Raw genomic sequence first — 27,705 nt, forward strand, 5'->3', positions numbered from 1 at the left:
AGGTGTGAGCCACCACACCCAGTTTAGATTCTTAATATTTTACCCCAAACCGGGTCATTTCTAGAATTCTGTGTCTTCATGAATGGTTAAGTCCATCCATCCCACATGCTATCTTCCTTCTCATCCATCCTCTACCATCAAATTCTCTTAATTTTACCCCTTAAATATCTCTAAAATTTCCCATTTCTGGCCATTTCTACTGCTGCCTATCCCAGATCAAAGTCACCACCATCCATGGCAATGGCCTGCAATGGCCTTCTTTTTTGTTTTTGAGACAGAGTTTTGCTCTTGTCGCCCAGGCTGATGTTGGCTCACTGCAACCTCCGCCTCCCAAATTCAAGTGATTCTCCTGCCTCAGCCTCCCAAGTAGCTGGGATTACAGGCAGCCCGTTCCATCATGCCCAGCTAATTTTTATATTTTTAGTAGAGATGGGATTTCACCATGTTGGCCAGGCTGGTCTTGAACTCCTGACCACAGGTGATCCACGCACCTTGGCCTCCCAAAGTGCTAGGATTATAGGCATGAGCCACCCGCCTGGCCTCAATGGCTTTCATAACTTCTCCCTGCATTCACTCTCACCTTTTTCATATCCATTCACCAGAACACTGATGGGAGTGATCGTTTTAAACCCAAACTCTGATACCACATTCTTGCTTGAAACTTTTTAATGGATTATCACTGTTCTTAGGATATAAATCTTTATTATGAAAAACTTGGCTGGGCGCTGTGGCTCATACCTGTAATTCTAGCACTTTGGGAGGCTGAAGAGATAGGATTGCTTGAATCCAGAAATTTAAGACCAGCCTGAGCAACGTAGTGAGACCCTGTCTTTATTTTTTTTCTTTTTTGTGTGTTTTTTCATTTGTTTTTTTTTGTTTGTTTGTTTGTTTGTTTTTAAGACAGAGTCTTGCTCTGTTGCCCAGGCTAGAATGCAGTGGCTCAATCTTGGCTCACTGCAACTTCCACCTCCCAGGTTCAAGCAATTCTTCTACCTCAGCCTCCCGAGTAGCTGGGATTACAGGCACACACCACCACACCTGGCTAATTTTTATATTTTTAATAGAGACAGGGGTTTCACCATGTTGGTCAGGCTGGTCTTGAACTACTGACCTCAAGTAATCCATCTGCCTCGGCCTCCCAAAGTACTAGGATTATAGGAGTGAGCCACCACGTCCGGCCTCATTTCTTTTTGCATCTTTGTCCTTTTTTTTTTTTTTTTAGTCTTTTATTTTCTACCCATCTCCATTTTTTAATTAATGTATATATTTTAAAAAGGAAAAAAAAATTGTACACAAATATTCAGAGCAGGATTATTCATAATAGTTAAAAAGCGGAAATAACTTGAATGTCCATCAACTAATGATAAACAAAATATAGCCTAGCCATACAGTGCAGTATTATTTGGCCATAGAAGTAATGAAGTACGAATACATGCTAGAGTGTGGATGAACCTTGGAAACATTATACTAAGTGAAAGAAGCAAGGCACAAAAGATCGCATACCATATAATTCCATTTATAGAAATGTCCAGAGTAGGCAAATCCAGAGACAGAAAGTAGATTATTGGTTGCCTAAGGCTGGATGTTTGGGGGAAATGGAGAGTGACTGCTGAAGGCTGCAGGGTTTTTTTTAGGGTGATGAAAATGTTCTAAAATTGACTGTGGTTATTGTACAACTTTGTGAACATACTAAAAACCAATGAATTGTATTTTTTTCTTTTTTTTGATTTTTTTTTTTTTTTTTTTTTTTTTTGAGATGGAGTCTCGCTGTGTCTCCCAGGCTGGAGCACAGTGGCATGGTCATAGCTTACTGCAGCCTCAACCTCCTGGGCTCAAGAGATCCTCCCAACCTAGCTTCCACAGTATTGAGAATACAGGTACATACCACCATGCCTGGGTAACTTTTTAATTTTTCGTAGAGATGAAGTTGCACTATGTTGCCCAGGCTGATCTCAAACTCCTGGCCTCAAGCAATCTTCCCACCTTGGCTTCCCAAAGTGCTGGGATTATACACATGAGCCACCGTGCCCAGCTGAATTATACGTCATTTCATTTCAGTTCAGTTCAGTTCATTTTGACGTAGTTTTGCTCTTGTCCCCCAGGCTGGAGTGCAATGGTGTGATCTTGGCTCACTGCAACTTCACCTCCCAGGTTATGTTAATTAGCTAGATTGAGCCATCCCACAATATATACATATTTCAGAACATCATGTTGTACATGATAAATATATACAATTTTTTTTTTTTGAGACAGTCTCACTCTGTTGCCCAGGCTGGAATGCAGTGGCATGATCTCAGCTCACTGCAGCCTCCGCATCCCAGGGTCTAGCGATTCTCCTGCCTCAGCCTCCTGAGTAGCTGGAATTACATGCACCCACCACCACGCCCAGCTAATTTTTATGTTTTTAGTGGAGACAGGGTTTCACAATGTTGGCCAGGCTGGTCTCAAACTCCTGACTTCAAGTGATCTACCCATCTTGGCCTCCCAAAGTGCTGGGATTACAGGCATGAGTCACTGCACTCTGCCTTTTATTTTCATTTTTATTTTTTTGAGATGGAGTCTCACTCTGTCACCCAGGCTGGAGTGCAGTGGTGCAGTCTCAGCTCACTGCAACTTCCACGTCCTGGATTCAAGCGACTCTCCTGCCTTAGCCTCCCGAGTAGCTGGGATTACAGGCGTGTGCCACCATACCCAGCTAATTGTTTGTATTTTTAGTAGAGACAGGGTTTCAGCATGTTGGCCAGGCGGTCTTGAACTCCTGACCTCAAATGATCCACCTGTCTCTGCCTCCCAAAGTGCTGGGATTACAGGCATGAGCCACCTCAACCAGCTACCAAATTGTGCATTTTAAATGGATGAATTTTGTGCTGTGTGAATTGTATCTCAATAATGCTCATATAGCCTCTGAAAGCTTACTTCAACTGGACCTTGTCTACCACACCTTACCTGGTCAACCTTCACCTCATTCCACAAAGCACAGCCAATGTTCTCTTGGTTCCGCCAATGCAGCACACTCCAGCCCTCCTCCGAGCTTGGGCTTTTACACATCCCCCTTCTTAGAGCACTCTTCTGCCTCTTCACATAATTCACTCCTCCACATTGATATCACTTTCTCAAGGAAGCCTCCCTGCCCACCCACCCTGAGTCATGATCAAGTTCCTCTTCTGGGCCTGCCAAAGCACCCCTTTTACTTTGCTCTCTACCAAACGTCACTTTGTGATTATTTGAATCATGTCCATCTTCCCCACTGAACTAGGCCCCATGAGGGCAGCTCCATGCCTGCTTTGCTCACCCTTGCACTTAACCCCTGTGCCTAGCCCTGGCCTAACACATGACGAGGCCTCCAGATATCTTGGTTAAATAATAAATGAGCACTGTATTGCTGTTTGCCCCTAACTTGGAAAACAAATGATAGGTTCAACAATTCTAGAGCTCCACAAATGACTCAACAAAAACATGTTCGTAGGCACTCCCAACTTGAAATTAGAAGGTTGGAAACTCAGAGGACGGAACAGGCTTAGATAGAAACATTGGCCTCTTCCCAGGAAAGTTCTCCCCAGGAGGTGGGGAGCAAACTCTCCGAGCAGCCAATTACTGGGAACTCACGACTAAGCCCTGTTGCTGTTATCAAGATACAGATTGACTCTCAGAAGTTCTAGGGTGAACCAAATCCTGCTTCAACCCCATGGGCTTTCAGTGTAGGACTTTTTCTTTTTGTTGGTGATCGCACACCCTACTGGTGGCTTAACCAATACATTGCTTCAGCCCCTGTGACACTCCAGCTCCCCATCCCTTTTATGATGTTTCAGGTATCATAAAAGCAGAGAAAAATCATATATATCAGAAAATCATATATCAACTTTTTTGTTTTGAGGTCTTTCACTCACTGAACTTATTTTAATCATAATTGTCAGTTGTAAAGGGAACTCACGACTAAGCCCTGTTGCTGTTTATCAAGATACAGATTGACTCTCAGAAGTTCTAGGGTGAACCAAATCCTGCTTCAACCCCATGGGCTTTCAGTGTAGGACTTTTTCTTTTTGTTGGTGATCGCACACCCTACTGGTGGCTTAACCAATACATTGCTTCAGCCCCTGTGACACTCCAGCTCCCCATCCCTTTTATGATGTTTCAGGTATCATAAAAGCAGAGAAAAATCATATATATCAGAAAATCATATATCAACTTTTTTGTTTTGAGGTCTTTCACTCACTGAACTTATTTTAATCATAATTGTCAGTTGTAAAGGGAACTCACGACTAAGCCCTGTTGCTGTTTATCAAGATACAGATTGACTCTCAGAAGTTCTAGGGTGAACCAAATCCTGCTTCAACCCCATGGGCTTTCAGTGTAGGACTTTTTCTTTTTGTTGGTGATCGCACACCCTACTGGTGGCTTAACCAATACATTGCTTCAGCCCCTGTGACACTCCAGCTCCCCATCCCTTTTATGATGTTTCAGGTATCATAAAAGCAGAGAAAAATCATATATATCAGAAAATCATATATCAACTTTTTTGTTTTGAGGTCTTTCACGCACTGAACTTATTTTAATCATAATTGTCAGTTGTAAATAAACGTTAATTACTATGTTCCTTTTTTGATGTCAAATTGTTGCAATTTGGTCAGTGGCTTCCTTATCCTTCTACCATTGCTGGCCTAAAATCCTTGTGTTCTAGGCCCATTCTAAATTGTCCTTGTTCCAAGACACAGAATCAGCCACCCCCTAAGAAGTCTCATTTCCTTTTGATGGGTGCATGAAAGTGGGAGGTTGGCGGAAGAAATGCTGTTAATGGGCTAGGTGCAGTGGCTTAGCCTGTAATCCCAACACTTTGGAAGGCTGAGGCAGGTGGATCACCTAAGGTCAGGAGTTCATGACCAGCCTGGCCAACATGGTGAAACCCCATATCTACTAAAAATACAAAAAATTAGCTGGGTGTGGTGGTGTGTGCCTGTAATCCCAGCTACTTAGGAGGCTGAGGCAGGAGAATTGCTTGAACCTGGGAGGCGGAGGTTGCAGTGAGCTGAGATCGTGCCACTGCACTCCAGCCTGGGCAACAGAGAGAGACTCCATCTCAAAAAGAAAAGAAATTATGTGGCCGGGGCACGGTGGCTCACGCCTGTAATCCCGGTACTTTTGGGAGGCCAAGGCAGATGGATCATAAGGTCAGGAGTTCGAGACCAGCTTGGCCATTATGGTGAAACCCCATCTCTACTAAAAATACAAAAATTAGCCCGGTGTGGTGGCAGATGCCTATAATTGCAGCTACTTAGGAGGCTGAGGGAGTAGAACCGCTTGAACCTGGGAAGCGAAGGTTCAGTGAGCCAAGATTGAGCTACTGCACTCCAGCCTGGCAACAGAGCGAGACTCTATTTCCAAAAAAAAAAAAAAAAAAAAAAGGCTGTTAATGAACTGTATTTTAGGGTGAGAGCCAGGAAATTATATTTCTCTTAAAGGTTTTGGGTTCACAATAATGTTTCCAATTGAACTCTACGTTGTAATTTTTTTTCAATATAAAATATTTTCAGGCCAGGCCTGGTGGCTCATGCTTGTAATCCCAACACTAGGAGGCGAGATGGGAGAAGTGCTTGAGACCCAGAGTTCGAGACCAGCCGGGGTAATGTATCGCAACCCCATCTCTATAAAAGAAAAAAAAAAAGATATAATTGTTTTCATTTATTTTATCTGCAATATTCCTGCATAGAGATTTAATCTTCACCCTCACTGTAATTGTATTTCCCTTCCTAGCCCTCATTTGCCTTGCCATCAGCCATTATACCGTCACTTTGCTGATGGTGATGTCTGTTGGCTTGGTCTCCTTGTTCTGGTTGACCAGACTATCCTCCTGTTACAAACAGCAGGAAACACACCCCCCAAACACAGACACACACACATTGGAAGCCCACATGAATTTCACGTGCATCGTTTGAGGCAGCCTCCTGAGAGCCAGTCATCCTTCCAAGACAGTGACTGCTTCGGGAGTAAAACTAACTGAGAGAGTTTCAGGGAACTTTGTTGTTGTTTTACTGGGTTGACATTTGGAAAGTTTAAGGTCTTTATTGCTCTGAGAGAGTTTTTTTTTTTTTTTTTTTTTGAGACTGCGTCTGGCTCTGTCGCCCAGGCTGGAGTGCAGTGGCCGGATCTCAGCTCACTGCAAGCTCCGCCTCCCGGGATTACGCCATTCTCCTGCCTCAACCTCCGGAGTAGCTGGGACCACAGGCGCCTGCCACCTCGCCCGGCTAGTTTTTTTTTGTATTTTTTAGTAGAGACGGGGTTTCACCGTGTTAGCCAGGATGGTCTCGATCTCCTGACCTTGTGATCCGCCCATCTCGGCCTCCCAAAGTGCTGGGATTACAGGCTTGAGCCACCGCGCCCGGCTCTGAGAGAGTATTTTAACTTAGCTTTTTTTTTTATTGAGACAAGAGTCTTGCTGTGATGCTCAGGCTGCTCTCGAACTCCTGGGCTTGAGCAATCCTGCCACAGCCTCCTGAGCAGCTGGGATTACATAGGTGCACATCACCATACCTGGCTGTTTATCTTGCTTTTTGTCATTAGAAAAGTATCACACAAAGGAATTACAAAGAAGACCATTTCATTCAGAAATGTTGAAAACTACTGAAAAGTATAAAGATGAAACTAAAAATCACGCCAATCTCATCATCCAGAAATAACTGAGGGTCAAGGTGCAGTGGCTCACGTGTGTAATCCCAGCACTTTGGGAGGCTGAGGCAGGAGGATCACTGGAGCCCAGGAGTTCAAGACCTGCCTGGGCAATAGAGAGAGACTCCATCTCTACAAAAATACAAAAGAAACAAATAACTGAAGCTAACGTTTTGAAAAAAGAAGTAGGCCGGGCGTGGTGGCTCACGCCTGTAATCCCAACACTTTGGGAGGCCGAGGTGGGCGGATCACCTGAGGTCAGGAGTTCAAGACCAGCCTGACTGATGTGATGAAACCCCGTCTCTACTACAAATACAAAAATTAGCCGGGCGTGGTGGCACTCGCCTGTAATCCCAGCTACTCGGGAGGTTGAGACAGGAGAATCGCTTGAACCTGGGAGGCAGAGGTTGCAGTGAGCCAAGATCACACCATTGCACTCCAGCCTGGGCAACAAGAGTGAAATTCCATCTCAAAAAAAAAAAAAAAAAGTACTGAGAGTATGAAAAACCTTTTTTTTTCTAGATCCATCAATGCCTCTTGAAGAGAGTATCAAAAATCAATATGAAACTGAAAGAGCTACTGAACTGCAGACAAAAATTTCATCAGATACATCAGAGATTTCTCTAAAGGTTAAAAAAAATGTGAGAAATATTAAGAGTCAATTGCCTGGTGTGGTGGCTTGCACCTATAATCCCAGCTACTTGGGAGGCTGAGGCAGAAGAATTCCTTGAGCCCAGAAGTTAGAGGTTACAATAAGTTCTGATTGCACTACTGCACTCCAGCCTGGGCCACAGGACAACAAGGCTCTGTCTCAAAAAAAAAAAAAAAAAAAAAGTTGGCCGGGCGCGGTGGCTCAAGCCTGTAATCCCAGCACTTTGGGAGGCCGAGATGGGCGGATCACGAGGTCAGGAGATCGAGACCATCCTGGTTAACACGGTGAAACCCCGTCTCTACTAAAAAATACAAAAAATAGCCAGGCGAGGTGGCGGCGCCTGTAGTCCCAGCTACTCGGGAGGCTGAGGCAGGAGAATAGCGTGAACCCGGGAGACTCCGTCTCAAAAAAAAAAAAAAAAAAAAAAAAAAAAAGTCAGTTGTAAAAGTCATCAGTGTTGGTAGAATGCTGATTTAAATGTATTTATGAGAAAATATCACCTTGTCACCTGAGTTAAAACACCCTTACAATCAAAATGGCACGGTAAAAACTGTGGGCTCCAAAGTTCATGCTTTCCCTAATTTCATTTCTTTAAAAACAAAAAAACATTTTTGGCTGGACACAGTGGCTCACGCCTGTAATCCCAGCACTTTGGGAGGCCGAGGTGGGTGGATCACAAGGTCATGCGATTGAGACTATCCTGGCTAACACAGTGAAACCCCGTTTCTACTAAAAATACAAAAAAATTAGCCAGGCGTGGTGGGATGCACCTGTAGTCCCAGCTGCTCGGGAGGCTGAGGCAGGAAAATCACTTGAACCTGGGGGGTGGAGGTTGCAGTGAACCAAGATGGTGCCACTGCGCTCCAGCCTGGGTGACAGAGCAAGACTCCATTGCAAAAAAAAAAAAAAAAAATTGGTAGGTAACTATGTTTTGTTTTATTCTTAACTAATGTTTCTTTTTTCTTAATCCAGTGAAATTGAGCAGTGGGGGGTTGTATACCAACTTTAGTGACACTAATGTTAATAAGTTCTGATGACCCACTACCATCGGACCAGCCGAATATTTCTTAATGAGGAACACTTCTTTCTGGGTGGTTAAACTTAGTCAACCATCCCATAAAAATCAGAAGACTCCTCTGCTGCCTAATTAAACAGTCAAAAAACCAGTTTTTTAATTAGAAAAAAAAAAGGTTTAAGATTCAAGCCTATTTTTAGGCTCATCCTCTAAGAGAAATGAGTAAGCAAAGTCTGAGCTATAATCACAACATCCAGGGCTGCACTCAGTCCCAAAGCACCAGAACACACACACGGGCAGCCTGAGCGCCTCAAGTGCCCCTGCTGCTGCCACTGTTACAAGAAAAAAATGAGGTTGGTTCACCTGGCAAGTAACAAACGACTTGCCATGAGAACACAGGGTTTTTTGGGTTTTTTTGTTTGTTTGTTGTGGGGGTTTTTTTTGAGACAGAGTCTCACTCTGTTGCCCAAGCTGGAGTGCAGTGGCGTGATCTCGGGTCACTGCAACCTCAGCCTCCCAGGTTCAAGCGATTTTCCTGCCTCAGCCTCCCAAGTAGCTGGGATTACAGGTGCCCACCACTATGCCCAGCTAATTTTTGTATTTTTAATAGAGACGGGGTTTTGCCATGTTGCCCAGGCTGGTCTTGAACTCCTGACCTCAGGTGATCCACCTGCTTCAGCTTCCCAATACTAGGATTACAGGCATGAGCCACCGCGCCTGGTTGGAGAACGCAGGTTTTGATCAGTAGGAGTTTTACTTAGCACAGGTAAGAAGGACACTGGGCGTGTTCTTGAAAGCAGTGTCTCCCTGAGGGAAAGTGACAGGAAGGTTTTCCAGGGTGATAGAAATGGGAGAGGGTGCATGACCACTTATAGAGGAGGGGTCCCAATTGTCCAGATGCAGTGAGGCATCATGCCAGCCCATAGGTTACATGTGATGGTAATGAAACCGTTACTCCTGCTGGGGTGCAGACTCTAGCACTGTCGTGAGGAAAGTTCACTCTGGTTCCTCTGTGAGTTGGGGTCTGTCAGGAGCTGGTTCCAACAAACAAGAGGACCACATTCCACATAGCGTTCAGTGGAAAACAGGTTGCAGGGCAGGAGGCTGTAGAACAGGCTGATTGCTCAAGTTGACTAAACCCTTATAATCCCTGGAGACCCTTCCTGTCTGCTTATAGCCTCCCCATCCCCCCAATGCTGCCACAGCAATGAAGGGCCCAGCAAGGTACCCCCACAACCTGTTCCAGCCCCAGCAGAGCATCCTTCACTCCTCTCTTTCCCTCCCTCCTCCATCGGATCATAAAGTATGTCCAAAACTCACTCCTCCCCCAGATCTGAGTCTCCATCTCCTCTCACCAGAATTACAGTGTCAGCCTCCAAACAGACACCTCCTCTACTCTCTCCTGTACCTCCCCGTACAGTCTCTCAACACAACAGCTATGCTGATTACTTGAAAATGAGGCCTGGCGCGGTGGCTAACACCTGTAATCCCAGCACTTTGGGAGGCCGAGGCAGGTGGATCACCTGAGATCGGGAGTTCGAGACCAATCTAAGCAACATGGAGAAACCCCATCTCTACTAAAAATACAAAATTAGCTGGCTGTGGTGGTGCATGTCTGTAATCCCAGCCACTCGGGAGGCTGAGGCACGAGAATCGCTTGAACCAGGGAAATGGAGGTTGTGGTGAGCTGAGATTGCGCCATTGCACTCCAGCCTGGGCAACAAGAGCGAAACTCTGTCTCAAAAAAAAAAAAGAAAAGTCAGACACTGGCCCTGTGCTTAAAACCCTTCATGGGGTGGGATCTCACTCAGAGTAAGAGTTGTAACCTTACAGGGGCCCACAAGACCCCTTTCTGTCTAACTTCATCTCCTCCCACTCTTCCCTGCAGCCCCCCCACTCAGCCCCTCCAGCCCCTGCAGTCCCTGGTGCAGACCAAGCACACTCCAGGCATAGGACCTTGGCACTGCCCACCCCTCTAATGCTCTACCCCCAGATACCTGCGTGCGTGATGCCCTCATCTCTGGCAAGTCTCTGCTCATTTCTCAGTTCTCTTCCCCTTCTCCTTCCCTCCTCTCCTCTTCCCCTCCCCTCCTCCTCCCTCCCTCCCTCCTTCCCTCACTCCCTCCCTTCCTTCTTTCTTTCTCTTTCTTCTTTCTCTCTTTCTTTCTCTTTCTTCTTTCTCTCTTTCTTTCTCTTTCTTTCAATGGAGTTTCACTCTTGTTGCCCAGGCTGCAGTGTAATGGCACAATCTTGGTTCACTGCAACCTCCACCTCCCAGGTTCAAGCAATTCTCCTGCCTCAGCCTCCCGAGTAACTGGAATTACAGGTGCTCGCCACCAAGCCCAGCTAATTTTTTTGTATTTTTAGTAGAGATGGAGTTTCATCATGCTAGCCAGGCTGGTCTTGAACTCCTGACCTCAGGTGATCTGCCCACCTCCACCTCCCAAAAGTGCTGAGATTACAGGCGTGAGCCACTGCACCTGGCAGTTTTTTTTTGTTTTGAATTTCACCCATTTTTGGGGGGTCTCACTGTTGCTCAGGCTAGAGTGCAGTGGTGCAATCACGGTTCACAGCAGGCTAGACTCAAGTGATCCTCCCATCTCAGCCTGCAGAGTACCTGGGACTATAGGTGCACATCACCACACCCGGCTAATTTTTTTTGTATTTTTTTTTAGAGATGAGATTTCGCTGTGTTGCCCAGGCTGGTCTCAAACTTCTGGGCTCAAGCAATCAGCTTCAGCCTCCCAAAGTGCTAGGATTACAGGCATGAGCCACTGACCCCAGCCTATTTCTATTTCTTAATGAGATCTTCCAGGACCACCCTATTTAAAATTTCAACCCACCCTATTACCCTCCTCTCCACACTCCTACCTCCTGGATTCCCAATTCTCCTTCCCTTCGCTTCTACGTTTCCTTTTACGTCCCCCTTAGCACTTATCACTTTTTAACATAATGTATCATGGTGGGGCAAGGTGGCTCACACCTGTAATCCCAGCACTTTGGGAAGCCTAGGTGGGCGGATTACCTGAGGTCAGGATTCCAGACCAGTGTGGCCAACATGGTGAAACCCCTGCCTTGTATTAAAAATACGGAAATTAGTTGGGTGTGGTGACACACGCCTATAATCCCAGTTACTCAGGGGTCTGAGGCACCAGAATCACTTGAACCTGGGAGGCGGGGGTTGTAGTGAGCCAAGATCGCACCACTGTAATCCAGCCTGGGTGATAGAGGGAGCCTCCCTTTCAAAAAAAAAATAATAAATGTATCACTTGTTATGTTTACTGTTTTTATTCTGAGTGTCTGCATCACTAGAACATAAGCTCTACTAGGAAGGGAATTGTTTTGTTCACTAATGTATCTGCTGGCACATGGTAGGCACTCGATATATATTTGTTGAAATTGGTCAATACTCATGCCACAGCAATTGGTAAATAATTTGAATATATTGCCTGAAAATATCCCATAAAAGTATCCTATAAAAGATAGTCAAAGGAAAAAGAAACAATGAACCACATCATGGAGAAATGATTGTGGTTAGCAACGATCCTCTTTATATTCAAAATGATTGTACAGGCCAGGCACAGTGGCTCATAGCTGTAATCCCAGCACTCTGGGAGGCCAAGGTGGGTGGATCACCTGAGGTCAGGAGTTCGAGACCAGCCTGGCCAACATGGTGAAACCCCATCTGTACTAAAAATACAAAAGTTAGCCAGGCGTGGTGGTGGGCACCTATAATCCCAGCTACTTGGGAGGCTGAGGCAGAAGAATCACTTGAACCCGGAAGGCATAGGTTGCAGTAAGCCAAGATCATACCAGTCTAGGCGACAAGAGTGAAACTCCAGTCTGGGCGACAAGAGTGAAACTCCATCTCCAAAAAAAAAGATTTTACATAAAATCAGAGTATCTGTCCATCCCACTCTTCCTGCCAACCTTGCCTTACCTGACTGCAGGCAGCTTGCCTTTGTTGGTTTAGGAAGTGCACTGCTCCTGCTTCATTAATTCTCAAATTCATTTCAAAATCATAGATTGCTGGCCGGGTGCGGTGGCTCATGCCTGTAATCCCAACGCTTTGGGAGCTGAGGTGGGTGGATCACTGAGGTCAGGAGTTCGAGACCGGCCTGAGCAACATGGTGAAACCCCGTCTCTACTAAAAATACAAAAATTAGTTGGACGTGGTCGCAGGTCTCTGTAATCTCAGCTACTAGGGAGGCTGAGGCTGGAGAGTCGCTTGAACCCGGGAGGTGGAGGTTGCTGTGAGCCGAGATCACACCATTGTACTCCAGCCTAAGCGACAGAGGGAGATTGGAGATTGTGTCTCCAAAAAAAAAAAAAAATCATAGATTGCTTTATTATCCAATCATGACTTTCTTGAACAGTGCATCTTTTTCTTTTTTTTTTTTAGCGGTTTCTAATCATCTTTCCATTTTTTCATTAGAAGACAAGACTTTTCTTTTTTTTTTTTTTTTTGAGATGGAGTCTCAGTCTGTCGCCCAGGCTGGAGTGCAGTGGCGCGATCTCGGCTCACTACAGTCTCCGCCTCCCGGGTTCACGCCATTCTCCTGCCTCAGCTTCCCAACTAGCTGGGACTACAGGCACCAGCCACCACGCCCAGCTAATTTTTTGTATTTTTAGTAGAGACAGGTTTTCACCGTGTTAGCCAGGATGGTCTCGATCTCCTGACCTCGTGATCCACCCGCCTCGGCCTCCCAAAGTGCTGGGATTATAGGCGTAAGCCGCTGTGCCCGGCCAGAAGACAAGACTTTAATGCCTGCAGCGCACTGAGGACTTCAACATTCATCATCACATAAAGCAGCTGTTATGTTGCAATGTCTTTATCTGCAGTCCTCGGTCAGTTTCACTCTTTCCTATATCCTATATGTTCCTCTTTCTTGAATTGTTCTCTTATTTTCCTGGAATTCATGCAACAAATCGAATCAAATCAAATGTTGGTTGTTTGTCGTGTGTCTACCAGTATCTCTGTTTCGTTCGTGTCAAAAATCTTGTCAATGTTTATAGCCCGGGCGACTGTTGATGCCAACAGAAGCCAGACTTTGCAGCCCAGTTTTGCTCATATGTTGCCCAAGCTCACTCTGCATCCCTATACGTCTCTCTCACAGTGGCTAAGAAACCACACAGAAACCAGCCTGGGTGGCAGGGGGAACATCTAGATTCTTATAAAGCAAATCTGCTTAGAGCAAAGTATAACTGAACTAGCCAGAAATGTAGAGCATCATTGTTGCTTTCTGTCAACCATCAAGAGGTGAAATGGCTGTAGGAAGACAACTAGCTGGGGGGAGGGGGAGAATGAGTTAAGGATCTGGAATTTCAGGAAAAATGGAGAAAAGTTGAGAGAGAACCTGGATTTAACATTCAAACCTCAGCTTAAAAAAGAAAACTGAGGCCGGGTGCAGTGGCTCATGCCTGTAATCTCAGCACTTCGGGAGTCTGAGGCAGCTGGGTCACAAGGTCAGCAGTTCCAGACCAGCCTGGCCAATATGGTGAAGCCTCATCTCTACTAAAAATACAAAAAATTAAAAAATTACACGGGCGTGGTGATGCGTGCCTGTAGTCCCAGCTACTCAGGAGGCTGAGGCAGGAGAATCGCTTGAACCTGGGAGGCAGAGGTTGCGGTGAGCTGAGATTGCACCACTGCACTCCAGCCTGGGCGAAAGAGCGAGACTCCGTCTCAAAAAAAAAAAAAAAAAAAATTAGCCAGGCGTGGTGGTTTGCCCCTGAGGTCCCAGCTACTCTGGAGGCTGATGGAGGATCACATGAGCCCAGGAGGCAGAGGTTACAGTGAGCCAAGATCATGTCACTGCACTCCAGCCTAGGTGACAGAGCAAGATCCTGTCTCAAAAAAAAAAAAAGGCCAGGCATGGTGCCTCATACCTATAATCCCAGCACTTTGGGGGGCAGAGGCAGTTGGATCACTTGAGGTCAGGAGCTCGAGACCAGCCTGGCCAACATGGCGAAACCCCGTCTCTACTAAAAATACAAAAATTAGCCAGGCATGGTGGTGGACGCCTATAATCCCATCTACTCAGGAGGCTGAGAATCGCTTGAACCCACGAGGCAGAGGTTGCAGTGAACCGAGATCGCGCCACTGCACTCCAGGCTAGGCAACAGAGCAAGACTCTGTCTCAGAAAAAAAAAAAAAAGAAAGATAAATCTCCAGTTTGGCTAGAATGATGGAGTTAAATGCACAAAATATCAAGCATCAATTTAATTGGAGAAGAACTGAAACTCGTCAAAAATAGAGATGATAATTTCCAGAAGGCCACAGCTTGTCCCTTGATTTCCTGCTTGTGTTTTGGGAAACGCCATACTCCACATTGCATGGGCAAGTCATCCGAAGCCACATGGGAACAGAACAACCAGAAGCCTACTTCCAGGCTGGCTGAATGAGGGCCTCTTTCATCTTTTTCTTCTGGCAGAGGCCTTGGCAGCCACAGGCTCACAGCACCCTCTGCTGTTAAATTGCAAAGGATGGTGCCTGGGTTTTGAGACAGACTGCTAAAGGATTCTGGTCTGGGGCAGGAAGAAAATTACATGAGCAGAAGAAATTCAAAATTGTTTTATTACCTCTAAATAAGTAAATAAAGAGCCAGGTGTGGTGGTGCCCAGTTACAGTCCTGGCTACTCGAGAAACTGAGGTGAGAGGATCACTTGAACCCAGGAGTTTGAGGCCAGCCTGGGCAACAGAGAGAGACCTCATCCCACAAAAAAACTTTTTAAATTAGCTGGACATAGTGATGTGAGCCTATAATTTCAGCTACTCCGGGGGGCTGAGGCAGGAGGATAGATTGAGCGTGGGAGTTCAAGGTTACAGTGACCTATGTTGTGCCACTGCACTCTAGCCTGGGTAACAGAGCAAAACCTCATGTCAAAAAAGAAATGTTTAATGTTCTTAATTGATTATTTAAAAATTGTTTTCATGCAAAACTTCAGGATGGGTTAATTTTGCTGGTGACAGGAGGCAATGATAAAACAAAGAAAAATTATGCAGCTAAACTTTTTCACCAAGGCAGATTTTCAGCCTTTTCCAAGCCAAGTGGAAATGCCCAGTTCACCCCCACCGAGATTCCAAAAACAGGAAAAACACACTTTCTAGCAGTGTTAGTGAAACTCATGTAACACTGTCTCCATTGAGATCGAGCCCTGAGTAACAAAATGGGGGAGACGAACAGGCTTAGCATTATATATAGGGGACTGGGGCATAGCTTTCAGACCCCATAAAGAATAAACCTCCAGCTTTTCAGTTCCAGCATTTTAATACGCCTACCTGCCTGAACAGAGGTAAAATTAGAGACTACATGGTAACATTACAATAGAAGTTTTTACTTCTATTTATAACTTGCTTATTTGGTTATTTTTCCTTACCAAAAGCACAAGACAGCCTCAATATCCTTAAATGCCCCAAGTCCTAAAATTACTTATTTAACCCTGAGAGATCTAGCCGTTATAAAATAGAACAGCTATCAGTCATGAATTATTTGTGTGCTCTTTTTTTTAAGTCAATCAATTTTTATTCAGGGAATTCCATTTGTGTTGTGATTTCTTCCACTGTCCATCAAGGTCACTTTAGATCCTCTAAAGAACTGGAGTCAAAATATTTATCTTCAAGTTAGCCCTTTTTAGTGAAATGGATGCTTATTTTAATCCAGTTGTCCTGTCAGCCCATAATTCTTTTATTTTGCTTCTGTCATCTCCTTTTCATATGGATATACTGAAGAAGACTTCAAAATTCACCAAGAATCTTTGGGATCTAATTTCTTTTTTTTTAATGGAGTCTCGCTCTATTGCTAGGGTGGAGTGCAGTGGCATGATCTTGGCTCATTGCAACCTCCCCCTCCCGGGTTCAAATGATTCTCCTGCCTCAGCTTCCCGAGTAGCTGGGATTACAGGCGTGCCCCACCACACCCAGCTAACTTTTGTGTTTTTAGTAGAGAAGGGGTTTCAACATGTTGGCCAGGATGGTCTTGATCTCTTGACTTCATGATCCGCCTACCTTGGCCTCCCAAAGTGCTGGGATTACAGGCGTGAGCCACCGTGCCTGGCCACAGGATCTAATTTCTTCAACCAATTTAAGGTCATTTTTAGTGTAGGTGGATCTGCCTGGTTCTCAGTTTGACACCCTCTCTAAACATGAATGAGTTCAAATCATATTCATTCCTAAGCGATCGCACTCAAGAATAGTACAGATGTGTGGAATATGCCAATACCTTTAACTCCAGACATCATGTTCTCAAGATAAAAGCCTTTCAAACAAAAAGCCATTTTATGTATCAAGTCAACATGCAATTGGAATACAAAATTAATACAGCTGAGGATTTCGCTCATATCCCATGCTGTTTATCTATTCTACAGTCCTAGAATCAACCTTTATTATTATTATTATTAAGAGACAGGTTCTGTCTTTGTTACCCAGGCTGGAGTACAGTGGTGCCATCAAAGGTCAGTGCACCCTCCAACTCCTGGGCTCAATCCTCTTCCCCTAGCCTCCGCTTCCTGAGTAGCTGCAACCACAGGCACAGGCCATGATACCCAGCTAATTTTCAAATTTTTATGGAGATGAGGTGTTACTTTCTTGCCCAGGCTGGTCTTGAACGCCTGGCTTAAAGCAACACTCCCACCTAGTGTGGGGATTGCAGGCATGAGCCACTGTGCCTGGCCTGGAACCAAACTTTATGGCTATCAATACTCCCATAAATTAACTGTCTCAGGTATCAAAATATCCCTTCTTATATATATCAAAACTCATACTGAACAATGAGTTCTAGGTTGCAAAAGAGGATTTATTTTTTGCACCTATCCATAAGTCTTTGTCCACAAGTTAAACAAAAACATATGTAAGTGCAGTGTGTGCTCTTTTTAAGTACGTTAGACATACTACTGAGAGGCCACGGCGCACAGGGGTTAGGTGAGTGGACCCGGGAGCCAGGTTCCTAGTTCAAAGATGTGCCCTTCCATTTACTGAGTGACTTTAGGCAAACTCCTCCTCTTGGTGTCTCAGTATCCTCAGTTGTGAAATGGGGATGACATTAAGACCTATTTCGGCCGGGTGCAGTGGCTCACGCCTGTAATCCCATCTCTTTGGGAGGCCGAGGAGGGTGGATCATGAGGTCAGGAGATCGAGACCATCCTGGCTAACACGGTGAAACCCTGTCTCTACTAAAAAACAAAAAATTAGCCGGGCATGGTGGCGAGCGCCTGTAGTCCCAGCTACTTGGGAGGCTGAGGCAGGAGAATGACGTGAACCTGGGAGGTGGAGCTTGCAGTGAGCCGAGATCGCACCACAGCACTCCAGCCTGGGCGACAGAGTGAGACTCTGTCTCAAAAAATAAAAATAAACATAAAAATAAACATAAAAATAAAAAAAGACCTATTTCATGGGGGTTGTTATGACGATTAAATGAGTTAATTTTTGTAATGTGCTCACAACAACGCCTGGGAGAACTATATAAGTGTTGGTTTAATGCCAACCAATAATTAAATTATGCTGAACAATAATAAAAATTATACAGTGGTTTGAAGTTGGCTTTTCACTATTTAGAATTGCAACTGACAGAGGTGTTTTGTTTTATTTTGTTTTGTTTCGTTTCGTTTCAAGATGGAGCTTCGCTCTTGTTGCCCAAGAGTAGGAGTGCAGTGGCATGATCTTGGCTCACTGCAACCTCCGACTCCTGGGTTCAAGCGATTCTTCAGCCTCAGCCTCCTAGGTAGCTGAGATTATAGGCGCCCGCCACCACACCAGCTAAATTTTGTATTTTTAGTAGAGACGAGGTTTCGCCATGTTTACCAGGCTAGTCTTGAACTCCTGACCTCAGGGGATCTTACAGGCGTGAGCCACTGCGCCTGGCCTTGACAGAGATTTTATCAATAATATCTTCTTGTTTGTCTTCATGAGGTCTCTTTCAGGCTGTTATGCCTTGGTCACCATCTTCTGCTGAGGTCTAACAAAGGGTTTACTTTCTGCTAAGGGGAAGAAAAGTTGGCCTCATGGGGTCAGAATAAATGGTTTAGCTGTGGTGGAAGAGGCTCCTGGAGTGTAAAGTGACACAAGCAAGTTTCATGTCAGTCTTATTCTTTGCTTCCTTGTAACTGCCACATAAAAGGTGCCCAACATATGTATCGTTCATTGATGAATCCAGTAACCCCAAGACAATGGTCATCTTCTGTGACTGGCAGACAATTCACAGCTCTAGAATTTCTATAAAGAAAAGGCTAGGATGGGCGCAGTGACTCATGCCTGCAATCTCAGCACTTTGGGAGGCCAAGGCAGGCAGATCATGAGGTCAGGAGTTCGATTCCAGCCTGGCCAACATAGTGAAACCCCATCTCTACTAAAAATACAAAAGTTAGCCGGGCATGGTGGTGCACACCTGTAGTCCCAACTACTCAGGAGGCTGAGGCAGGAGAATTTCTTGAACCCGGGAGGCAGAAGTTGTGGTGAGCCGAGATGGCATCACTGCACTCCAGCCTGGGCAACAGAGCAAGACTCTGTCTCAAAAAAAAAAAAGAGAAAAGGCTGAAGGCCGGGTGCAGTGGCTCATGCCTGTAATCTCAGCACTTTGGGTTTGTTTGTTTGAGATGGAGTCTCACTCTGTCACCCAGGCTGGAGTGCAATGGCATTATCTTGGCTCACTGCAACCTCCACCTCCCAGGTTCAAACGATTCTCCTGCCTCATCCTCTCGAGTAGCTGGGACTACAGGTGCACACCACCTTGCCCAGCTAATTTTTGTATTTTTAGTAGAAACGGGGTTTCACTATGTTGGCCAGGCTGGTCTTGAACTCCTGACCTCAAGCGATCCTCCTGCCTCAGCCTTCCAAAGTGCTGGGATTACAGGTGTGAACCACTACACCCGGCCATAATCTCAGCACTTTGGGAGACTGAAGCAGGAGGATTACTTGAACACAGTTCTAGACCAGCTTGGGCAACATAGTGAGACCCCTGTCTCTACAAAAATTTTAAAAATTAGGGAAATATGGTGGCATATGCCTGTAGTCCCAACTACTCAGGCAGCTGAGGCGGGAGAATTGCTTGAGCCCAGGAGGTCAAGGCTGCAGTGAGCCACGATCACACCACTGTACACTGTACTCCAGCCTGGGTGACACAGGGATACCCTGTCTCAAAAAAAAAAGAGAGATGCTTAGGCATGGCCATGTGATTGGAAGGGAAACCAGCAGACTTTTGTCAAGTAAAGAAAAATATCAAGATTTTAAAGAATTAAAGTTAACTTTATTTAGATGTCTTACTAAGGACTATAGATTGAGGCCTCTAGCCTAGGAGCAGGCTCTGGCCCAGTGTTTCAGACCCCTGCTTATATACAGGGGTGGAGGTTCTGTATATGCAAAATCCCATCAGACTTGCTCAGAATTACATGAAAGCAGAATCACAGCAAGGTTTGTGTGTCAGAGTACATCTGGTCCTGGATCACAGAGGTATCATCACTAACCCCGTCAGATGTCATTTTATGTGTAGGAGAAGTCAAGGATTAAGGCCATTCCTTTTTTTTTTTTTTTTTTTTGAGACAGGGTCTCACTCCATCACCCAGGCTGGCATGCAGTAGCACAATCATGGCTCACTGCAGCCTCAACCTCCCAGGTTCAGGTGATCCTCCCACCTCAGCCTTCCGAATAACTGAGACTGAGACTACAGGTGCACACCATCACACCCAGCTAATTGTTGTATTTTTTTTACAGGGACGAGGTTTCACCATGTTGCCCAGGCTGGGGGTCATTCATCTTTTAAGGAATGCAGTGACTCAGGCAAGAGGACAAGAGACGTGGGGGCTGTGTGTGTTCTGTTTTGTTGTCTTCAAAGCATCTTTCTGGAGAGCTGCAGGTCTCCACAGAGTTAGAAGCTTTGGAAAATTATGCTGGCAAGCAGAAATGGGCCAAGGTGGCTTACGTTTGCTACTTTGTCTCACACTTGTCTAAAAACTGTGTTGTCGGCCGAGTGCAGTGGCTCACGCCTGTAATGCCAGCACTTTGGGAGGCCGAGGCAGGTGGATCCCGAGGTCAGGAGACTGAGACCATCCTGGCTAACACAGTGAAACCCTGTCTCTACTAAAAATACAAAAAAATCAGCTGGGTGTGGTGGCATGCACCTGTAGTCCTAGCTACTTGGGAGGCTGAGCCAGGAGAATCACTGAACCCGGGAGGCAGAGGTTGCAGTGAGCTGAGATCGTGCCGCTTCACTCCAGGTTGGGTGAAAGAGCGAGACTCCATCTCAAAAAACAAAAACAAAAACTGTGTTGTCTATTAAACTATGTTGGCTTTATTTCAGATGGCCTGGATGCTGGAAATTGTGAGAAAACGTAAATCCTCCCCCAGCTTCCTTTGACACCACCACTACCCTCTCCTACCCTCTTCCTCCCATTATTCTCTATTAGTTTACCTGCTCTCTTCCTCTCAGATTCAACAGAATTTATAATTTTACATGTATTTGATTGTTTCTTTCTTATCTTCCTTCTCCACAGCTGTAAATGCCGTAACAGGGACCACGGCCGTATTACTCACCATTGTGGCCCCAGTGCTGGGTACAATGCTTGGCACACACTACACTCTCAATAAACATCTGTCATATAAACAAATGAATTGTGATTATGTATCATATGCACAAGTCAACACAAGTTATGTATTATGAAAGGGAGAACTTGAATTTTCACAGAAGAAAATGTTGATTCCTCCCTTCTTTTTTTAAACACTTGGCCTTTTAAATAATTAATTAATTTTAATTGATACATATAAAATTGTAGGCCAGGCACGATGGCTCATGCCTGTAATCCCAGCACTTTGGGAGGCCAAGGTGGGCGGATCACCTGAGGTCAGGAGTTCAAGACCAACCTGGCCATCATGCTGAAACCCCGTCTCTACTAAAAATACAAAAATTAGCTGGGTGTGGTGGCGGGCGCCTGTAATCCCATCTACTCAATAGGCTGAGGCAGGAGAATCGCTTGAAGGGATGCGGAGGCTGCAGTGAGCCGAGATCACACCACTGCACTCCAGCCTGGGCAACAGAGTGAGACTATGTCTCAAAACAAAAAAAAAAATTGTATATATTTATCATGTACATGAAGTTCTGAAATATGTATATATTGTGGGATGGCTCAATCTAGCTAATTAACATATGCATTACCTCACATGCCTATCATTTATTGTGGTGAGAACACTTAAAATCTACTCTCTTAGGGCGGGAGTGGTGGCTCACGCATGTAATCCCAACACTTTGGGAGGCTGAGGCGGGTGGATCACCTGAAGTCGGGAGTTCGAGACCAGTCTGGTGAACATGGTGAAACCCTGTCTTTACTAAAAATACAAAAATTAGCTGGGCGTGGTGGTGGGTGACTGTGATCCCAACTACTTGGGAGGCTGAGGCAGGAGAATTGCTTGAACCCAGGAGAAGGAAGTTGCCAAGAGCTGAGATCACACCACTGCACCCCAGCCTGGGCAACAAGAGCAAAACTCCATCTCAAAAAAAAAAAAAAAAACAACAACGAAAAAAGAAAACACTACTGTCTTTGCAGTTTTCAAGAATGCAATACATTAGTTTTTGATGGTTTTGTTTTTTTGAGATTGAGTCTTGCTCTGTCGCCCAGGCTAGAGGGCAGTGGCGCAATCTCGGCTCAACAACCTCTGCCTCCTGGGTTCAAGTGATTCTCCTGCCTCAGCCTCCCGAGTAGCTGGGACTACAGGTGTGTGCCACCACACTCAGCTAACTTTTGTATTTTTAGTAGAGATGGGGTTTCACCATGTTGACTAGGTTGGTCGTGAACTCCTGACCTCAAGTGATCCGCCCGCCTCAGCCTCTCAAAGTGCTGGGATTACAGGCATGAGCCACCACGCCTGGCCTAATACATTGTTATTAAACACCTATAGTCATTGTGTAGTACTACAGTTATCTTAAATTTATTTCTCCTATCTTGGCCAACCAAGGTGGCTCAGGCCTGTAATCCGAGAGCTTCAGGAGGCCAAGGCAGGAAGATCACTTGAGCTCAAGAATTCAAGAGCAGCCTGGGCAACATGGCAAGACCCTTTCTCCACAAAAGTAGAAAAAAAGTAGCCAGGTGTGGTGGTGTGCACCTGTAGTCCCAGTTACTCAGGAGGCTGAAGTGGGAGGATCGCTTGAGCCCAGGAAAGTCAAGGCTGCAATGAAATAAGATTTCCACTGCACTCCAGCCCAGGAAACAGAGTAAGACCTTGTCTCAAAAAAAAGCAAACAAGCCCATAAGCAGACAAAAAAAAAAAAAAAAATCAAAAAACGTATTCCTCCTAATAGTGTATATCCTTTGACCAACAACTCCTCAACCCCTCTCTCTCTTCCAAACTTTTGGCTTTGAGGTTGGTGTTTTAAAATAAACAGGGATATTTACTAACAGGCCTCTGCCACAGGTCACTTCTGCAGGGAGTTTATCGCTCAGCGAGAGAGAAAGCTGTCCCTGTGAGAGCCTCTTCTGCTCCAGACACAACTCCAGGTCAGTTAACTAAGTCCTGCTTGTTCCTTAGTTTGGAGCCTGGCACTCTGCCTGTAGTATTTTGCACAGAAGATACAAACCTTTCTAGAGAAAGAAGGAAATTCCTCCATCACTCGTTCCCAAACATCCCTGCTTGCCCTCTGTTGAGAACACTTTAGTCATAGTTTGGATCAAATTCAGGAAAGGAATGGGAGACACAGACGCTTTCTGAAAAAGATTTTTTTCATTAGGGCAAACACTGTCTGTTTTCCCGTTGGTACCAGGTGGGGCCCTGGAGTTTATTTAAGTTCTCATTCAGGGAAAGACCTGGCGTTCTAGCATAGCTTGGCCAACTCACTGGTTTCCACTCAGGACTCCAAGGCAGGGTGGAGCACAGGACACTGGCACAATGCCTTCCTGAATTCAGTCTGTGTTTTTTTGTTGTTGTTGTTGTTGGTTTTTGGCTTTTTTTTTTTTGAGACGGAGCTTCGCTCTTGTTGCCTAGGCTGGATGGAGTGCAATGGTGTGATCTTGGCTCACTGCAACCTCTGCCTCCCGGGTTCAAGCAATTCTCCTGCCTCAGCCTCCAGAGTAGCTGGGATTTCGCCTTTTATATTTTTAATAGAGGCGAGTTTCTCCATGTTGGTCAGGCTGGTCTCAAACTCCCAACTTCAGGTGATCCACTGGACTCAGCCTCCCAAAATGCTGGGATTACAGGCGTGAGCCACTGTGCCTGGCCCTGAATTCAGTCTGTCTACTGCTCTGGGTTTCTTTCACCTGATACTTTTCATCTTTCATACTAACATCTGTTCCGGTACCTACATGTGTCACACTGGTGGAAGCTACAGCAGCTGTCTTCAGCAATTTATGGGTATGTGCTTAAAAAAATTTCCTTAGAAGCCCAGGAGTCCCCCTTACTATTTCTGTGCATAAAATGGGTTATAGCAATATTCCAGAATATATAATCTCTGTGTGTGTGCCTAAAACTCGATTACTCCAATAAATGAACTCATTTTATTTCCTGATGAACCTCATAAAAGACAATCCACCCCTTCCCCTGAACATACTCTGTTCTTCTCCCCTTCTCCCTGGGGCATTGGATTAGGGCCCCAGTGACAGGAAAGAATGGCATCACCAGTTCAAAAACTGCTGCTTTATTTTCTTTATACAACCAATTACCATTTTCACATAATTTGCTCAAATGTTTATGCCTTTTCTTATTTCACAAGGTTTCTTCCTTCTTAGGACACCCGGTTCATGTCCCCATTTTCAGGTCAAGAAACTGAAGCTCAGGGAGTCTCAGCAGGGAGACCAGACATCCAGGCTACCTTAACACGGTCTGAGTTTATGACTGTTGTTCTGGCATGAGGTTTGCCTAACTTTGGATATTAAAATTATATGGTCGTTCTAGGTCTAAGTGACTAGAACCCACCTAAGTGGTGGTGAGTAAGAGTGGCCTCCCAGGTCACTGTTCTTTTTGTTGCACCTGCTGTGTTCTGAATGTTTGTGTACGCCTAAAAATTCATGTTGAAATCCTAACCCCCTAAGTGACATTAGGAGGTGGGCCCTTTGGGAGGTGATTAGGTCACAGGAACAGAGCCTTCATGAATGAAATTAGTGCATTATAAAAGAGGCCCAAGAGGGCTGGGCGCAGTGGCTCATGCCTGTAATCCCAGCATTTTGGGAGGCTGAGGCGGGCGGATCACCTGAGGTCAGGAGTTCGAGACCAGCCTGGCCAACATGGTGAAACCCCATCTCTACTAAAAATACAAAAAATTAGCTGGGTGGGGTGGCAGGCACCCATAATCCCAGCTACTCGGGAGGCTGAGGCAGGAGGATCACTTGAACCTGGGAGGCAGAGGTTACAGTGAGCCGAGATTGTGCCATTGCACTCCAGCCTGGGCAACAAGAGTAAAACTCCATCTCTGTCTCAAAAAAAGAAAAAAAGGTCCAAGAAAGACCCCTTACCCTTTGTACCATGTGAGGACACAGCAAAAAGATGGTTATCCCTGAACCAGTATTTGAACCTTCACACCAGACACCGAATTTGCCAGCTTCCCAGCCTCCACAACTGTGAGAAATACATTTTTGTTGTTTATAAGCTACCTAGATTTTGTTATTTTATTATAGCAGTCAGATCAGACTAAGGCACACCCTAAAGAAACAAACACAGAAAGGGACAGAGATCTCACACACAGAGACAAATTCACATGGGTCTCTGTTCAAGAGAATCCTGCCTGAGTCCTACAAAAGTAAGGAAGCATCTGTGAAGCAAATATTTCCCTTTCTCCCACTAATGGACCCATTTTGTATAGCATGAGTCTTACACTATAGTTTTATCTAAAACATGGCACTCTGAGAAAAGCATGATGCAGAAGAGTACACAGTGTGCTACCATTTATGTTTCAAAAGAGGGAAGATTTATATACATTTATTTTTAAAAATACTACCAGAGGGATATATGAGAAATTGATAACAGGCTGGGCATTGTGGCTCACACCTGTAATCCCAACAGTGGGAGGCCAAGGTGGACAAATTGCTAGAACCCAGGAGTTCAAGACTAGTGTGGGCAACATGGCAAAGCACTGTCTCTAGAAAAAAAATACAAAAAATTAGCCAGGTGTGGTGGTGTGCAACTCTAGTCCCAGCTACTCAGAGGGCTGAGATGGGAGGATCACCTGTTCCCGGGGAAGTTGAGACTGCAGTGAGCCATGATTGTGCCACTGCACTCCAGCCTGGGCAAGAGTGAGACTATGCCTCAAAAAAAAAAAAAAAAAAGGCCAGGCACTGTGGCTCATGCCTGTAATCACAGCACTTTGGGAGGCTGAGGCTGGCAGATCACCTGAGGTCAGGAGTTCAAGACCAGCCTGGCCATCATGCTGAAACCCCGTCACTACTAAAAATACAAAAATTAGCTGCGCGTGGTGGCGCATGCCTGTAATCCCAGCTACTCAGGAGGCTGAGGCAGGAGAATCACTTGAACTCGGGAGGTGGAGGTTGTGGTGAGTCAAGACCACGCCATTGCACTCCAGCCTGGGCAACAAGAGCGAAACTGTGTCTAAAAAAAAAAAAAAAAAAAAAAAAAAAATTAAGTGATTGATTCTGGAGAAAGAAATTGGGTAACTCAATGGCAGGATTGAAGGAAACTTTTGGTGGTACACACCTGTAATCCCAACTACTTGGGTGGCTGAGGCACAAGAATTGCTTGAACCCAAGAAGCAGAGGTTGCAGTGAGCCAAAATCATGCCACTGCACTCCAGCCTAGGTGACAGAACAAGACTGTCTCAAAAAAAAAAAAAAAAAGTTCCTTTCAGAGTTGGAAGAATAAATAGCTGAACACAGCCAGAGCCACAGGTTATCTCCCCTGGGTGTCATTTTTTGTATTTCTCCTCTGTTATTTCATCCTGACTGTCTAGGCCTTAACCATCTTTGTTCTAGCTAAATTTGTAACTGGATCTTTATCACCTTTCCTAGATGTGCAAATCCAGTATTTCTACCCAGGTCTGTGAAACTTCAAAGCCTGTGCTCCTAAACATACTATGTTTCCATTTGCTCTACTGCTGATGAAAGATGAGCTTAAGTCTTCCATTGATTACAGATTTTTTTTTTTTTTTTTTGAGACGGAGTCTCGCTCTGTCGCCCAGGCTGGAGTGCAGTGGCCGGATCTCAGCTCACTGCAAGCTCCGCCTCCCGGGTTCACGCCATTCTCCTGCCTCAGCCTCCCGAGTAGCTGGGACTACAGGCGCCCACCACCTCGCCCGGCTAGTTTTTTTGTATTTTTTAGTAGAGACGGGGTTTCACCTGTTAGCCAGGATGGTCTCGATCTCCTGACCTTGTGATCCACCCGTCTCGGCCTCCCAAAGTGCTGGGATTACAGGCTTGAGCCACCGCGCCCAGCCTGATTACAGATTTGTCTATTTCTTTGAGATCTGTCAATGTCTGCTTTATGTATTTTGAGACTGTTATTAGATGCATACAAATTTAGAAGTTATATTTTTCATCATTACACGTCCCTCTAAATCTCTTACTTTAACCCTTTTCCTGTTTGCCCTGAGAATACTCGCCAGTGTCACTTGCAGCTGTAGCACTGACCCCAAGAAGGTGACAATGCTGTCAACATTCCACAATGATACTGTGATTGAAGTAGACAACAGAAATGGAAAGAAAGCTAAGAAGCCAGCCGGGCACAGTGGCTCATGCCTGTAATCCCAGCACTTTGGGAGGCCGAAGTGGGCGGATCACGAGGTCAAGAGGTGGAGACCATCCTGGCCAACACAGTGAAACCCCATCTCTACTAAAAATACAAAAATTAGTTGGGCATGGTGGTGCGAGCCTGTAGCCCCAGCTACTCGGGAGGCTGAGGCAGGAGAATCGCTTGAACCCGGGAGGTGGAGGTTGCAGTAAGCCGAGATCACGCCACCGCACTCCAGACTGGTGACAGAGCAAGATTCCATCTCAAACAAAAACAAAAACAAAAACGAAACAAAAAAAAAATTAGCCAGGCATGATGGCACATACCTGTAATCCTGGCTACTCTGGAGGCTGAGGCAGGAGAATCCCTTGAACCCGGGAGGCGGAGGTTGCAGTGAGCTGAGATCACACCACTATATTCAGCTTGGGCAACAGAGCAAGAGTCCTTCTCAGGGGGCGGGGCGGGGCGGTGGGGGCGGGAAAAAGCCATGTATCTTTGTGGATTATAACAAAAATATGGAAGCAGTGGACTCAGCTGATCAGATGTTCATTTCTTATCCGACTGAGTGCAAAAGCACAAGGTTTGGTATAAATTATTCCACCACCTTCCAGACATTACAGTGCAGGAACTAAATTAGAAAATTATCTATTTACAAACAGAAAGTAACCAGGAAAGCACACTGGAGTATACGGCATGAATTAGTCATAAATACAAGTGGTATCACAACCA

General features: G+C 45.4%; 1 non-coding gene across 1 annotated transcript; it reads right to left on the reverse strand.

The window, feature by feature from the left end:
• Nucleotides 1-17,057: 17,057 nt before the first annotated feature.
• Nucleotides 17,058-17,185, reverse strand: LOC112424997 (small nucleolar RNA SNORA40). Its single transcript, XR_003015968.1, has one exon. It is a non-coding gene; the product is annotated as a small nucleolar RNA SNORA40 (small nucleolar RNA).
• Nucleotides 17,186-27,705: the final 10,520 nt, after the last annotated feature.

The sequence above is a fragment of the Macaca nemestrina genome, chromosome 17, assembly GCF_043159975.1.
Source record: "Macaca nemestrina isolate mMacNem1 chromosome 17, mMacNem.hap1, whole genome shotgun sequence".
In the NCBI taxonomy this organism is placed as follows: domain Eukaryota; kingdom Metazoa; phylum Chordata; class Mammalia; order Primates; family Cercopithecidae; genus Macaca; species Macaca nemestrina.